This window comes from Lissotriton helveticus, chromosome 1_1, assembly GCF_964261635.1.
Source record: "Lissotriton helveticus chromosome 1_1, aLisHel1.1, whole genome shotgun sequence".
Taxonomy (NCBI): Eukaryota; Metazoa; Chordata; class Amphibia; order Caudata; family Salamandridae; genus Lissotriton; species Lissotriton helveticus.
The window spans coordinates 1,963,213,341-1,963,226,853 of record NC_136057.1 but is presented as its reverse complement, the minus strand read 5'-3'; positions in this window follow the sequence as shown (position 1 = coordinate 1,963,226,853).

Sequence of the window (13,513 nt, the reverse complement as noted above, 5' to 3'; positions counted from 1 at the left end):
GAAGATACCACAAAGGATAAAGCATGAATAAAGCAAAATTGAATTATCACAACAACTGATTACGCCACCACATAATCCTTGAATTTGTCAGGCAACCTTCTTTGACGCCCCTCACTCCTAACCCACATATCCTCACCAACGGGGTTGTCAGAAGCGGTAGCGTCTACCATCAAACCCAAGTCAGCCACGGAAGTGAAATTGATTGGACCTCTTTACTTTTCAGCCAATGAAACCACTTACACTGGTATGTGTCATTCATAGTATGTCTTTTCATGATGTCCACCTAAGGACTAGTAAGGTGCACCAGACACCACTTGTCCACTTGTTCCACCATCCTTTATTTTGCAGAAGAGCTTTTCCTTTGCTTACTGTTTGACTAAAACTGTAAACAAAAAATAGACATACCCTTCAAAAGCTTTCTTGGGTTTTTGTGAGTGCCCAATCACTTTCTTGTAACAGCACGTCCTTGCAATACTTCCCAGCATCAAACTGGGCCTTCATGACTTCTTCTCCCTGACACACATGGGACCTATAGTGTCCAAAGATTCAAATTCCTGGCTGCTTTTCCCACTTAACCAATTAGGAAATAATCCAGTGTGCACCTTCTACCCCTCAGTAGTGTGAAAGGAGCCACACCAGTGGTGCTGTGGGATGTGATGTTATAAGACCATATCTTGAACATTCTGGACAGATGACATAGCTAATTGTATGGCCTCCTTCACTACCCTGTTCCCCCTTTCTACAAGACCATTGGAAGTAGGAGAATATAGTGCTACTATGAGATGTTGAACGTCATGTTGCTTAAGAAACGCATACATACAGTGCGACAAAAACTGTGTACCATTATCGGAGGCAATGATTTTGGGTGAATCTTCCAACATGAAGACATGCTGCAAAAGCCTAATAGCATTATCAGTGGTGGGGTGGTGGGACCATCAGAGAACAAATAATACATCCATGTGGTATAGTAATCCACCAATGGAATCACATATCTATTTTCAGCAGGTAATATTTCATAGGGACCGGATACATTCAGTCCAAGCTTGTCCCAAGGTTCGTGCGGGAGCGGTACAGGATGAAGTGGCATATTCAATTTTTTCCAATGTTGGTCAGATAACAAGCATTCTGCATACTTTTCAATTATAACCCTTACTTGAGACCCAAGAAAAGGCCACCAATAATATTGTTTGAGATGTTGGCATGTTTTAGTGTACCCTAAATTACCTTGATGCGCCGGCCTGAGTAATGTCCTCGCATAAACTTTCTGGGGGAACAAAGAGATCATGCATAACCATTTCATCCACAATGGCCAGGTTGTTAGCAACTTGTGCAAAGTTTCTTATTTCTCCTGAGAGAGTTCTGCTTTCAGGCCAACTACTAGTTACATTTGATCTTAAAGAGAACATCATTCTTTGAGTATGCCTCATGCCACTCTCTTTCGGATGTAGGTGCACACTCCAAGACTGCATCTAAAGCTGCTACCACACAATCCAAATCCTCAATCTCATTTTGTTCATCAGCCAAAGTAATCCACAATAGGCAGTTTACTCTGAAATTTTTCCCACCTGGCAGGTGCTTAATGACAAAATGGTATTCCTGTAACTTGGATAACAAATGGAACAGCCTAGCTGATGCTTTGTTTGCACCACTGCCTCTAAGAATATACAGAAGCTGCTTATGGTCAGTGTAAACTCGCACCATCAAATGTAAAATATACATTTTTGAATTGCCCAAACACAAATGCAAGAGTTTCACGCTCAATCATGCTATATCGTGTCTTGGAGGACTTGGAGTGTCCTGGATGCGAAGGCAACTGTGTGCTCCTGAAATGAGTGCAGTGCTGGAGACTCCTCATTGAGTTTCTTCACCCTGTCGAAAATGCTGTTTAATTCATCTATCCACACAAATTTAGCATTGTTCCTTAATAAAGGCTTTCAAAGTTTCAACAGTTTAGCATAGCTGTGCACGAAGTAGGAATAGTGTTCTGCTGTATCCAAGAATGTCCTTGCGCACCTAAAAATCGCTCATTGACTTTATTAGCGAGAACTTTGATTTTATTTCTTCAGACGATAATGTGTGACCTAAATAATCATGTTCCTCGACACCTAACCGGCATTTCTCATGCCTAATGGTTATTTTAGCAATGGACAGTTTGGCAAGGACTTTGGCCAAGATGTCATTAAATACCTTCCTCGTTCAGAGTGGGACTGTCTCCAGCCCCCAGAAATGCACAGCATGAACGCCAAAAGTGGATTACATGGATTAAATGGGTAAAAAGACGAGTAGAGAGGTGTGCGTCTTGTTCTCATTAAAAAGCATCATTAAATACCTTCCGCCTGCTAGGGAATACCAGGATATTGTCCTAGTAAGCTTGAACTCCAGATATGGCTTCCAAGAGGGAGTCCATAAGCTTTTGGAAGATGCTGGCAGCGGACACCAATCCAAAGGGTAACCTGAGGAACTTGTACACACCAAATGGAGTCACAAAAGGGATAAGCTCCTGCGACTCAACAGTGAGAGGGATTTGGTGGTATGTGACCTCAGGTCTATGATGGAGAAAAATGTAGACCCCTAGACCAGCCAGCATATCATGTATTTTGGGGAGCAGATGACAGCCCACAAATATGTTCCTATTCAGTGAGCGCAGGTCAGCGCAGAGCCTGGCCTCCCCATATCTCGTCATGGCTAGGACAATGGCAGACACCCATTCAAGGAAATCACGAGATGCAATGACCCCTTTCAGAGCACAAATTCTTTGGAACTGCCTTCAATTATTCTCTGGCATTCAAAGGTAATGGGTGTACCTTATGTACTACAGCTTGGCACCCTGGCTTGAGGCAAATATGATGTTCAAAACCAGTGACAGTTCACACCTTGTCACAAAATATTGAGGGGAATTGACTCAGGATGCCGTCAACGTCAGTCTCTGTAAAAGAAGGCTTGTTAACAACATTTACAGTGCATGTATCATCTTCTAAATAGTTGGCAGGAAGTTCACCAACCACCACTGGCACATCTGCATCCATGTTTCAAATACAGATTCATTTTAGCCAAATCTTGCCAACCATTGATGTTCCTGCCTCTAAGGGCTACATATACATTAGTAAGTGTGTGTCTTCCTCAACACTCTGTACTGGAATTGAAATGACCAAGCATATCACTTTCAGTTTCCCCAAATGCTTTGGGATTTATGTCTGACTGTGTGAACACTACACCACCATTCCAATTTCCATGAAAGTAATATCGGAAAGGATGGTGATTGGTGAGCCCGAATCAGCCATGAGCTGAAGCGCCACATCGACAATCACATATCACACCATTTGTTCTTGACACTTCACACACCCAGCACACCTAACACAGAGTTGCACTCAACAGTCAACACACAATTACTGAGTTTCTCAGTTCAATTGTCTATGTCTTCAGTTACTTCAATACTGTGAATTTTGTGAATTTCTTGCTACCATTACAAACCTCTTGAAAATAGCCTACTTTCTTACAAGACATGCATCTCTTAACAGTAGCAGGACAACTGGGGTAATTACTTATGTGAGTCTTTGACCCATACCTGAAACAGACTAGAGACCTCTTAACAGGCTGTTTCCATTTCTAGTTGCCTTTATTCACAGCACCAATACTGTCATTATCAAGTGTGGTCACAATGTTAACAGATTGAGAGGAATATGTACAAGGACTCAACGCCGCCGTAGCCTCAATTTTTTTGACTTTACAGCAGTTTTTTTATTGCCTTATTTACAAAGTGCTGCTAACTGCAGGTAGCAGCACTTTTTCCGGTGGAAACATGAATTTTTAAGCTCACCACTACTGTCATCGGGAGTTAACGAAAATGAGATGCAAGGGGGGCGTTCCCATGCAAAAACTGCCGCTAACCCCACATTGCAATATTTACAATGAATATACTGCCGGGCGATATTTCATAAAAATTGCTGCTAAGGACAGTTAGCGGCTGGTTTTTAAGACCAGAAAAAAGGTCTAAAAAATGTGCAAACACACCTATACATAAGAGAGGGTAACCCAGAACCTCATTTGCTTACCTAACGACGCCAAAGAGGTGCTACTCTTGCAGCTTGGAGCTCCAAGAAGACCACAACCGCCTCCAGCACCACCACAGAGGCAGCGCCAAAGAAGAGAGCGGGTCTACCGCCAATGGGTGTATGACGTTACAACGCATGCCATTATCCTGCATGCTGTTACAACACATATCTTTACCCCGACTTGCTGTTGGGGGTGCGCTGGAAGTTGAAATAGTATAATTTACTATTCCAACTCCAGTGTGTGCAACAGTGGGGAAGGCGCTGCAGTTAAATCCAACACTTTCTACCCCCTGCAGAAAGCCTTTCACGTTGTAACAGCATGCAGGGTAATGGTTGTTTTCCACCACCAATGCATCACCCTGATAGACCTCTGGCCAGAGGATGTGATAGCCCACTACAGTGTGAAAAGGGTCTCGATCCTAAGCATACTCACCCAGATAGCGACCATTTTTGCAGCCACCATCACAGCAATGCACAAACATCCCTCTGCAGACTAAGCTACTTGCAGTGCTTCACATGTCAACCTCTGGTACCTTCCAAACAACCACTGCCAGAGTGGGTGGAGTCTCACAGTCAGCCTTCTCAAGGTTCCTCCCAATTTTCTTAGATGCCATCATCAGCCTGACGCCGCAGCACCTACGCTCCCCAACACTGCGCAAGAACAACTTGACAACAAGCAAGGCTTCTATGACATTGCTGGGTTTCCACATGTGTTGGGGCAATTGACTGCACCTGTGTTCTACTTTTGCCTCCTGTGGAAACAGCACATATATACAGGAACAGGAAGCACACACACTCAATGAATGTACAGGCAATTGTGGACCACCTGGGCCTGTTCATCCATATTGTCACAAAGTTTCCTGAGATTGTGCATGACTCATACATCTTTCGCCAATCGATCATCAACCAGTGCTTTTAGAATGGCACATCTGGAAATGGACTGCTTGTTGGTAAGTACAAAATGTACACACCACACTTTAAGTACACAAACATAAAGGTCAAATATGTGAGAATGCACATGTAGCTATTGTAATACGACACACCTTGGAACAGGTCCAAACAATATCAGCCGCGGCCGGTGGAGAGAGTTCCGGTGGGGCAGACAGGCGGGGTGGGGAAGGGCAGGGGATGATTGCAGGTAAGTAAACAATTAAATTAGTAAAACGATTTCTGTAGCGCGCCCTGCATCGCATTTTACAGAGAGACTACAACATTGCACTGGGGCGCACAAGGGCCATTGAGAAACGGACATTTGGAGTCCTCAAATACATGTTTCGGTGCCTAGATATATCGGGGGCAGACTCCTGTACAGTCCAGAACTTATATGCAAGATCATAATGGCACCTTGCATTCTGCACAATATTTGTGTACGCACAAACTCATCATTTGATGAAGACGAGGTGGAGCAGGACAATCCAGAGGACAGCCATGATGAAGAGGCAGATGCAAGACACACCACAGGGTCTGCTGCTGGAACAGCAAGGAGGGATCAAATCATCAGAATTTTTTTTACATAATCACACTAAACAAAGATGCTATCACATGGTTTTATCCTGAAAAAACCCAACTAATTTTACTTTCTGAAATAAGTCTAGTCTAGTCTGGATATTTGTATTGCGCAGACATATCACATCCCGTGAGGGAGTCTCATGGCGCATGCGGACATAAAATACCACTACACAAAAGTCCTGTATGCGGGGTTCATATCTTCAGAAGTTCATATACATGTTGATTGAAAGTTAAATAAACAAGCATTTGCAAAGCAATAGGTCTCGCATTTGCGAGAGTTTAAGCTATTGGCATTGTAAATGACAATGCCTTTTATTTATCTGTTTTGCTAATTAACACATAAAAAAAGGCATTGTCATTTACAATGCCACTAGCTCAAACTCTTGCAAATGCGAGACCTATTCAAAGAAGCGGCCGTCATTGTCCCAGGCTGCACAAAAAGTGACAGCACACATGTAGCAGGAAAGAATGTTGTGCTGCAGTAGGAGAAACTCGTTAAAGAAAATAGTGCTTCAAGACTAAAAAAGGTTCACCCTGTAACAACCGAAGTAAAAGGGCCAGTCCTCATGGGAGGTTACAAATGAAGACAAGGGGGTACAAAGGAAGGTCTAACAAGTCTATTAAGGAACCAGAAGCCAGCATTTACAAAGGACAATGGCACAAGCCAATGACAAATATGGGAGGAGAGTGGATGGGTCTACTATTCCATACTCCAATACAGCATGCTGCAGAGCAGCGCATGCACTGCCTAGGTTAGACATAAAAACTGCAGCACAGCAACACATCAGCAAGGTCACACAAACATCTTCCCTTCAAAGATTTGCATGCACGAGAACCGTGATCCTATTGACATTTTCCAGAACTCAGTATTATATCTAGCAAAGCTGAACTATCCACTGTGAAATTGGTGCTAGTGAACAGCGAATCCCTTGTGTGGTCACGTAGCTAATTTGTCCGGAAAGTAAAGTTAACTAGTGGAACATACAGGTTTAGAAAAAGATTGCTAGAAATTAAATGTAAAAGGACATTCCAGCGTGGACATGGAGGAAGAGAAAACAGACCAAAAAGTAACAAGCAGCGACGAGTATACTGAAGACATGCTGATAGAAACAAGAGTAGGGCATCAGAGAAACTGCAACGTCAGGTGACCTGCTAGTTAGTTAATCACTTCAAAATATGCAGGTCACCAATTGACAACTAACAGTTGTGGTGCTCAACAAAGTAGGATGAGTAAAAATCAATGGTGGTAAGCCGTGAAAATAAAGCTACAGAGAGGACAAAGAGATAGAAGCTCCAAGGCCTGTCACTGCACACCCTCTCCTTTAACAGCATCATCGTTTTGGTGTCTCATAATCAGATCCTAAGACAGAGTATGCCATCCTTATATAGATCCAGTAATAACACCCATAGGATGCTCAGACATCAGCTTGGATGCATGGGCCATGGCAGTAGGACATAATCAGTTGCATGCTGGGAAAGCCAGAGGCTTGTCAAGTGCCAACCAAACAGTAAACTTGAACAAGAGTGACATTAGCCAGACAAGATCAGAAGGAGAGATATGGTCATAACTCTGTTGTCCCATACACGACTGACATGCCACCAGTACTGCAGAACCGTACCAGGGCAAAGTTGAATGGGGGCTGTTGCCAAAACACTGGGTGTTTATCCAAGACATGGTATATGACATGTTCAGAAGAAAAGCACAGCAGATCCCAAAGACATGGTCTAAAGGGTCACATGACTGTAGCAGCACAAGATAGCCACAAATAAGCTACAGGAACAAAAGCCTTACATGATTCTTCTGAGAAAAGGTCAGCGGAGAACACAGCTGTGTCTAACCAAGGCAAGTTGCGTGACACATGGGAATAGCTATTGAGAGAACTTAAAAGAGAACTAAAAGCAACGTGATTTGGAACTTCATCACAGACATATGGCATTTTCAGAGCATGCACAGTAACCTCTAGTTAATGAAACACTGGCAACTTTCATTTACGGACAGATATCTTGCCATAGCAGGCATAGCACACAAAGAAGTATCATGGGCACTGTACAAACAGGTAGAGGATAAATTTGAGGTAAGGATTAAAGTGACATCCCTCCCCTATATAACAGCAATGATTGGCAGTCATGAATAAAAGAGGTTGGTGGAACCCCAGGGGGCAAAGTAGGCTAGTGGATGAACTGGCACCAACCTTTTTTGACCATGAAGTGCCTTGTCCCTGTAGAGAGAGGGTGAAGTAGGAAGTTGGCAGAGCAGCACATCCTCCTGCTGGCCTCGCTGTGCCCAAACCAGCTCGGTGTAGGGACACCCTCCAGAAATTTCTTCCTGAGCTTCTTAATCTTCCTAATGCTGGATCTCCTCTCAACATACAAAGAGCTCACCGATTGGGTCGTCTCGCTCTTAACCCAGCTAAACCTCGTGGTATCATCATGCTCTTTTTGGAATTCACTGAACTTATGACTGTTCTGAAGGCTGTTAAACTCAAACGCTGTCTCATCTGGTCGGGTCACAACATCTTCATATCCCAGGACGTCTCCAATGCAACCAACGCTCATCGGAAAGAATTCCTTGCTCTACGTCCTCAAATGACTCATCTCAATATACAATATGGCATACTTCATCCATGTCTCTGCAAGATCACTCATGATGGACAATCCCGTTCCTTTGATGATCCTGGAAAACTCAGACTCTTTCTTCAGTCCTTCTCTACTAATGGAATGGACACTAATATTGAGTTCCTCTTTCATCTGTATCTCCTTGTCTACATCTATTTGTCATGTTTAGAGTTCTTCTCTTAATTTTGTTGCCTCATCCTCTGCACATATAACTTTTAGCTTCCTGTCTTTGACTTTGTTCTACTGCTCTATCTTTTTCTTGTTTCTCTTTTCTACACTCTGTTTCTTTTCTAGCTCTCTTTTTCGCATATCTCAGTTGTCTTCTGGTGCTCCGCCTTGCTTCGCGCCTCTACGTCTCCTCTTCATTGTTTTCTTTGCCTCTTTCAGATCTGGCTGTTCTGCTCTGATCTGTTTGTTTGTTTTTCATTCCTCATCCTATCTCCCCTCTCTCTTCCCTTTTCCGCTTTTCATATGTATTCATCATACACAACATGTTCTTCATGTAATTTTTGCCTTGATCTGTACTCTTCCTTTTTCTTCCTTTCCTTTTTTCTTTTTCCTCCCTTCTTTTCTACCTCCCTCTCTTCTCTTCCTTCCCTACTAGCCTTACTTTCATTATTTGTTCTTCACCTAATATGGCTTGTATCTTTGTTAGTTGGTCTTTTCCCAAATATATTTTTTCCTGTTTTGCAATGATGTTTTTATTTGGCTGTTCCCTGGCTTTTTTGGATGTTTTGGTATTCTTTGTAACATTTTCTGTGTATTTTTTACTTACGTGGTTTGTTTTTTCTTTCAGTTGTTCTCCTGAAGTGTTTCTCATCCCTCTGTGTACTTCCTTCCTTACCCTTCATTGTGTGTAAATGTGTTACGTGGAATGTCCGTGGTATCGGGAATCCCATCTTTCCAAACTTAACTCTCATATTGTTTTCCTTCAAGAAACGCATTGTACTGAAGTTGAATCTCTTAAGTTAAAGAAACAATGGGTTGGTCAGGTTGTTCACTCCTCTGCGTCCAACAAAAAGGGTGGTGTTGCCATATTGTTTCATAAATCTTTATCTGTACACATTTTATCAACTCAATCTGATGAAGTAGGCCGTTGGGTGATGGCAAAGATTGTGGTTCACAACAAAACTTTAATCTTATTGAATATTTATGGCCCGGGTAAACCTGATCCTCAATTTTGGAATGATATCAAAATGTTACTTTCCTCACTTGATTGTCCAAATGTTATTGTTGCTGGTGATTTTAATCAATGGTTAGATCCCTTTTCTGACAGGTTATCAAAATGTAAATTCAACCCAGACAAAACGCACAAGGCCTTTCAGTCTGCCATCACCTCTTGACCTATGTATGATGTTTGGAAGACTTGTAACCCTGATTTGCTTGAATACACCTTTTATTCCAATGTACACCATACGAGGTCTAGAATTGATTATATTCTAGTTAGTAAATCCTTGTTATCGTCCATTCAAGCTTCTGCTATTGGCTCCATTTTTATTTCTGATCATGCCCCAGTTCATGCTACATTAGATCTTTCCCTTACTTCCTCCCAATTTAGTCAATGGAAATTGAGCAATTTTCTATTGTCCGACCCTGTTTTTGTTAAAGAGGTTACTACCTATATTAACGAATTTTTTACTCTGAACAATCCTATAGATACTACTATTCCTAATAATTGGGATGCCTTCAAGGCTTCTTTTCTTGCATTTACAATCTCCTATGTCTCTAGCAAAAAGAAAATGACAAGGAAAAAATAGGAAGATCAACTATGTCACCTTAAAGATTTGGAACATAGTTATTTCACCTCTAAATCTTCTTCTGCCCTCCATCAATTGATTAAAGCCAAATCAGATCTCAATAAATTGGCAATGACTGAGGCCTGTAATATTCTACTTAAAATTAAATCCAAATACCATGGAGGTCAAAACAAAGCCAGTCGAATGTTAGCTAATTATCTGAAGATTAAATCAGAACGTAAAACAATCGGTCCTATCATGAACGAATCCTCTAATAAAATGGTTTCATCTGATGCAGATATTGCTGATGTTTTTCATCATTATTACCAATCTCTCTACTCTGATGACACCTCTCCCTCCACTCAGAATTTATTTAGATACTTTCTTTTCTGGTCTTCCTTCTCCACCCTCCCTGCCAGACGAATTCAATGCATTAGAAGAAGATATCTCTTCTCAAGAGATAATTAATGCAATAAAATCACTAAAAAAGTCCAATGCCCCACGACCTGATGGCCTTACCACTGAGTTTTATACCACGTTTACTCCCATTTTTGTCCCTAAGCTCCTGATGCTTTTTAATTCTTTAATTTCAGATGCAAAGGCTTCTGGATCCTTTATGGATGCATTGATTATTATAATTCCTAAACCTGACAAAGATCACTCCTACTGTAAAAATTATCGTCCAATATCTTTAATAAATTATGATTGTAAAATCTTCGCAAAAATTCTTGCAACCCCTCTTGAAAATATAATTCCTTTATTAATTAAAACCAATCAAGTGGAATTTGTCAAAGGTAGATTGGCATCAGATATTGAAAGAATGTTTGCCAATATCATCTCTTATGCCCAAAAATATAAATCTCCCCTTGCCGTTCTTTCTTTGGATGCCGAGTAGGCCTTTGACCGTATCAATTGGCAGTTTATGTTTACAACTCTCCAATGGTTTGGTTTTGGGCCCTCTTTTATTTCCTTTGTTAAATTATTATACTCATGTCCTGGAGCTAGTATTTTTGTTAATAATCATTTTTCCAAATATTTTTCTTTGTCTAGAGGTACTGGACAGGGTTGTCCTCTTTCCCCCTTACTTTTTAATCTTTGCCTTGAACCTTTTTTAGAACGTATCCGTGTTAACACACAGATTAAGGGGTTTCAGCATAACTCCATGGAAACGGAAATCTCTGCTTAGGCAGACGATATAATAATATATATGTCCAACCCCACTGACTCTCTTCCTCCTTTTTTGGACGAAGTGCGATTATATTCCAGTATTTCTGGTTATAAATTGAATCTTTCTAAAACAGAAGTCCTGCCACTATATTCTATTTGTTACCAGTTCATGTTTGCCAATACTGAATTTGCTTGGTGTCCTTCTAAAATTAAATATCTTGGAATCTGGTTTTCCTCCTCCTTACAAACCACTATTAAACTTACACTTAATGCTTTAATATCCAAACTTCAGTCACTCTTACTTAATTGGTCGCCTCTATTTTTATCATGGTGGGGCAGGTTGGACACCATAAAAATGATGATTGCTCCTCATGTTCTATACACACTCTCTATGCTTCCTGTTAAAATTCCTCTTTCCTATTTTTCCCAACTCAATTCTATCTGGTCAAAATTCTTGTGGAACAAGAAACATCCTCGTATTGCCCTTTCCAGCTCATACGCCCTAAGGGAGAAGGTGGGGTGCGTTTTCCTAACTTCAAATTGTATCACTCTGCTTTTTTACTCAAACAATCCTTTGCATTAGCTTATGACTTTGGTGATACTCCCCCTCCCACTTGGATTGTTTTTGAGCACTCCCTCCTTAAAGATTTTTACTTTTAGGATGTTATTTTCATGTCCAACAGCACTTTTTTATCTGCTAACCTTATACTAAAATATTCCCGAAACCTGTTATTCAATACCTTTTCTACTGGTTTTATACCGCTCCAATGTTTTCTATACTCCTCCTTATGGTTTAATAAATTCCTTAAATATAAGGGTAAATCTTTCTACATTAAATACTGGAAAGAGAAGGGTATACTCTATGTACACCAGCTGGTACATCTTGGTTCTGTTCTCCCTTTTCATATCCTACAAGCTCACTATCATTTGCCTGATTCTAGCCTCATTCAATATACAATTATTTCCACTGCTCTACAATCTCACCTCACCACTCTTGTCCTACCTGTTGATATACCCTCCCTCACCCCTTCCTCTCCTTTATTTCCGCTTTTTCCTACACATAGACCTAAAGCTGCTCTTGTATATAAGTTACTGTTGTCTTCTGTTGCGGAAAGACCCAAATCCCACATTGAAACTGCCTGGGAAGCTGATTTATCTGTTTCTCTTTCTATTGCGAATTGGGATAGTCTGTGGTCTAAACTGGTTAAAGTTTCTGCTACTGCTCGTATTACACAATCCTTGTATTTTATATATAATAGAGCCGGTATTACTCCCGTTTGTATTTCTCGATTTTTCCCATCTTCATCTCCAATGTGCTGGTCCTGTTCTACTGTTATGGGTACACTGATTCATCAATTATATGAATGTTCTAATGTTCTCTAGTTTTGGAAATCGGTTTGGAATATTTGCATGAAAGTTTTTCAATGTGCTCTTCCATTGTCATTACAAAATGTTTTTTTAGGCTCTTCATCTCCTGATATTGTTGTCACATCCCCTATTTCCCTGTTATTTGACCTTTTTCTTGCACTTGCTTTTAAAGTCATCTTATCTTCATGGAAAGATACCTCTAAAATATCTTTAGTAACTTGGTGGAATTTTGTTTGCGATGAACATAGGATTTCTACTGTTTCTTCTGTTTCCCTTTCTCAAAAAGTTAAATCTGACCTTCTATGGTTACCTTTTACTATGTATCTTTCTACTTCTACTCCTGCTTTATAGCTTTCCTTCTCTCCCTCTCTTAGACTTTTTTGCATGGATTTTTTAAGTTTCCCTTCCCTTTCCCCTCTCTTCCTTTTGCCTCTATTTTCTCCTTTCCCCTCTTCTGTGTCTTCTTTTTCTCTTCTTCCTTTCTTCTCTCTTTTGTTTTAAAACTTTATCATTATCTTATTTATTTATTTAGTTATACTTCGTTCACTACTCTCTGTATATTCTATATTTTTCACTTATATCTTGTATTTTATATTGTTTTATATTATTTCATGTAAAACTTCAATAAAAATCTCTTAAACAAAAAAAGTCTTAATTGACTCACTGCAGACTGCCAAAGCCTTTCATTTCCTATTACCACTATAGTTTCCCTTCTTTCTGTAATGTTTAATTACGATTACTTTTTAAGTGTTAGTAAGTGAATAAAAAAGCTCCACAAAAACAAATTGTCACATCACTTTCTCACTCAAACTATCAATTTCTGCTCCAAACTTAAGAACTACTGTTCAAGTCTTGGTTCTTTCACATTTAAATGGTGGCAACGCAAAGCTAGCTTGAGTACCAAAAACCCCGCTAGCCCCTTTCAGAAACATTCTTCATTGTGCAGTCTGCCTTGCCAAACATCGTAAAACAGCTGATTACCTCATTTACTACTATGAAAGAATGGCAATTGTTTCCGCTCAAAGCCTGAATCCACATCAAAAGGGCTTGCATTACCATTAATTC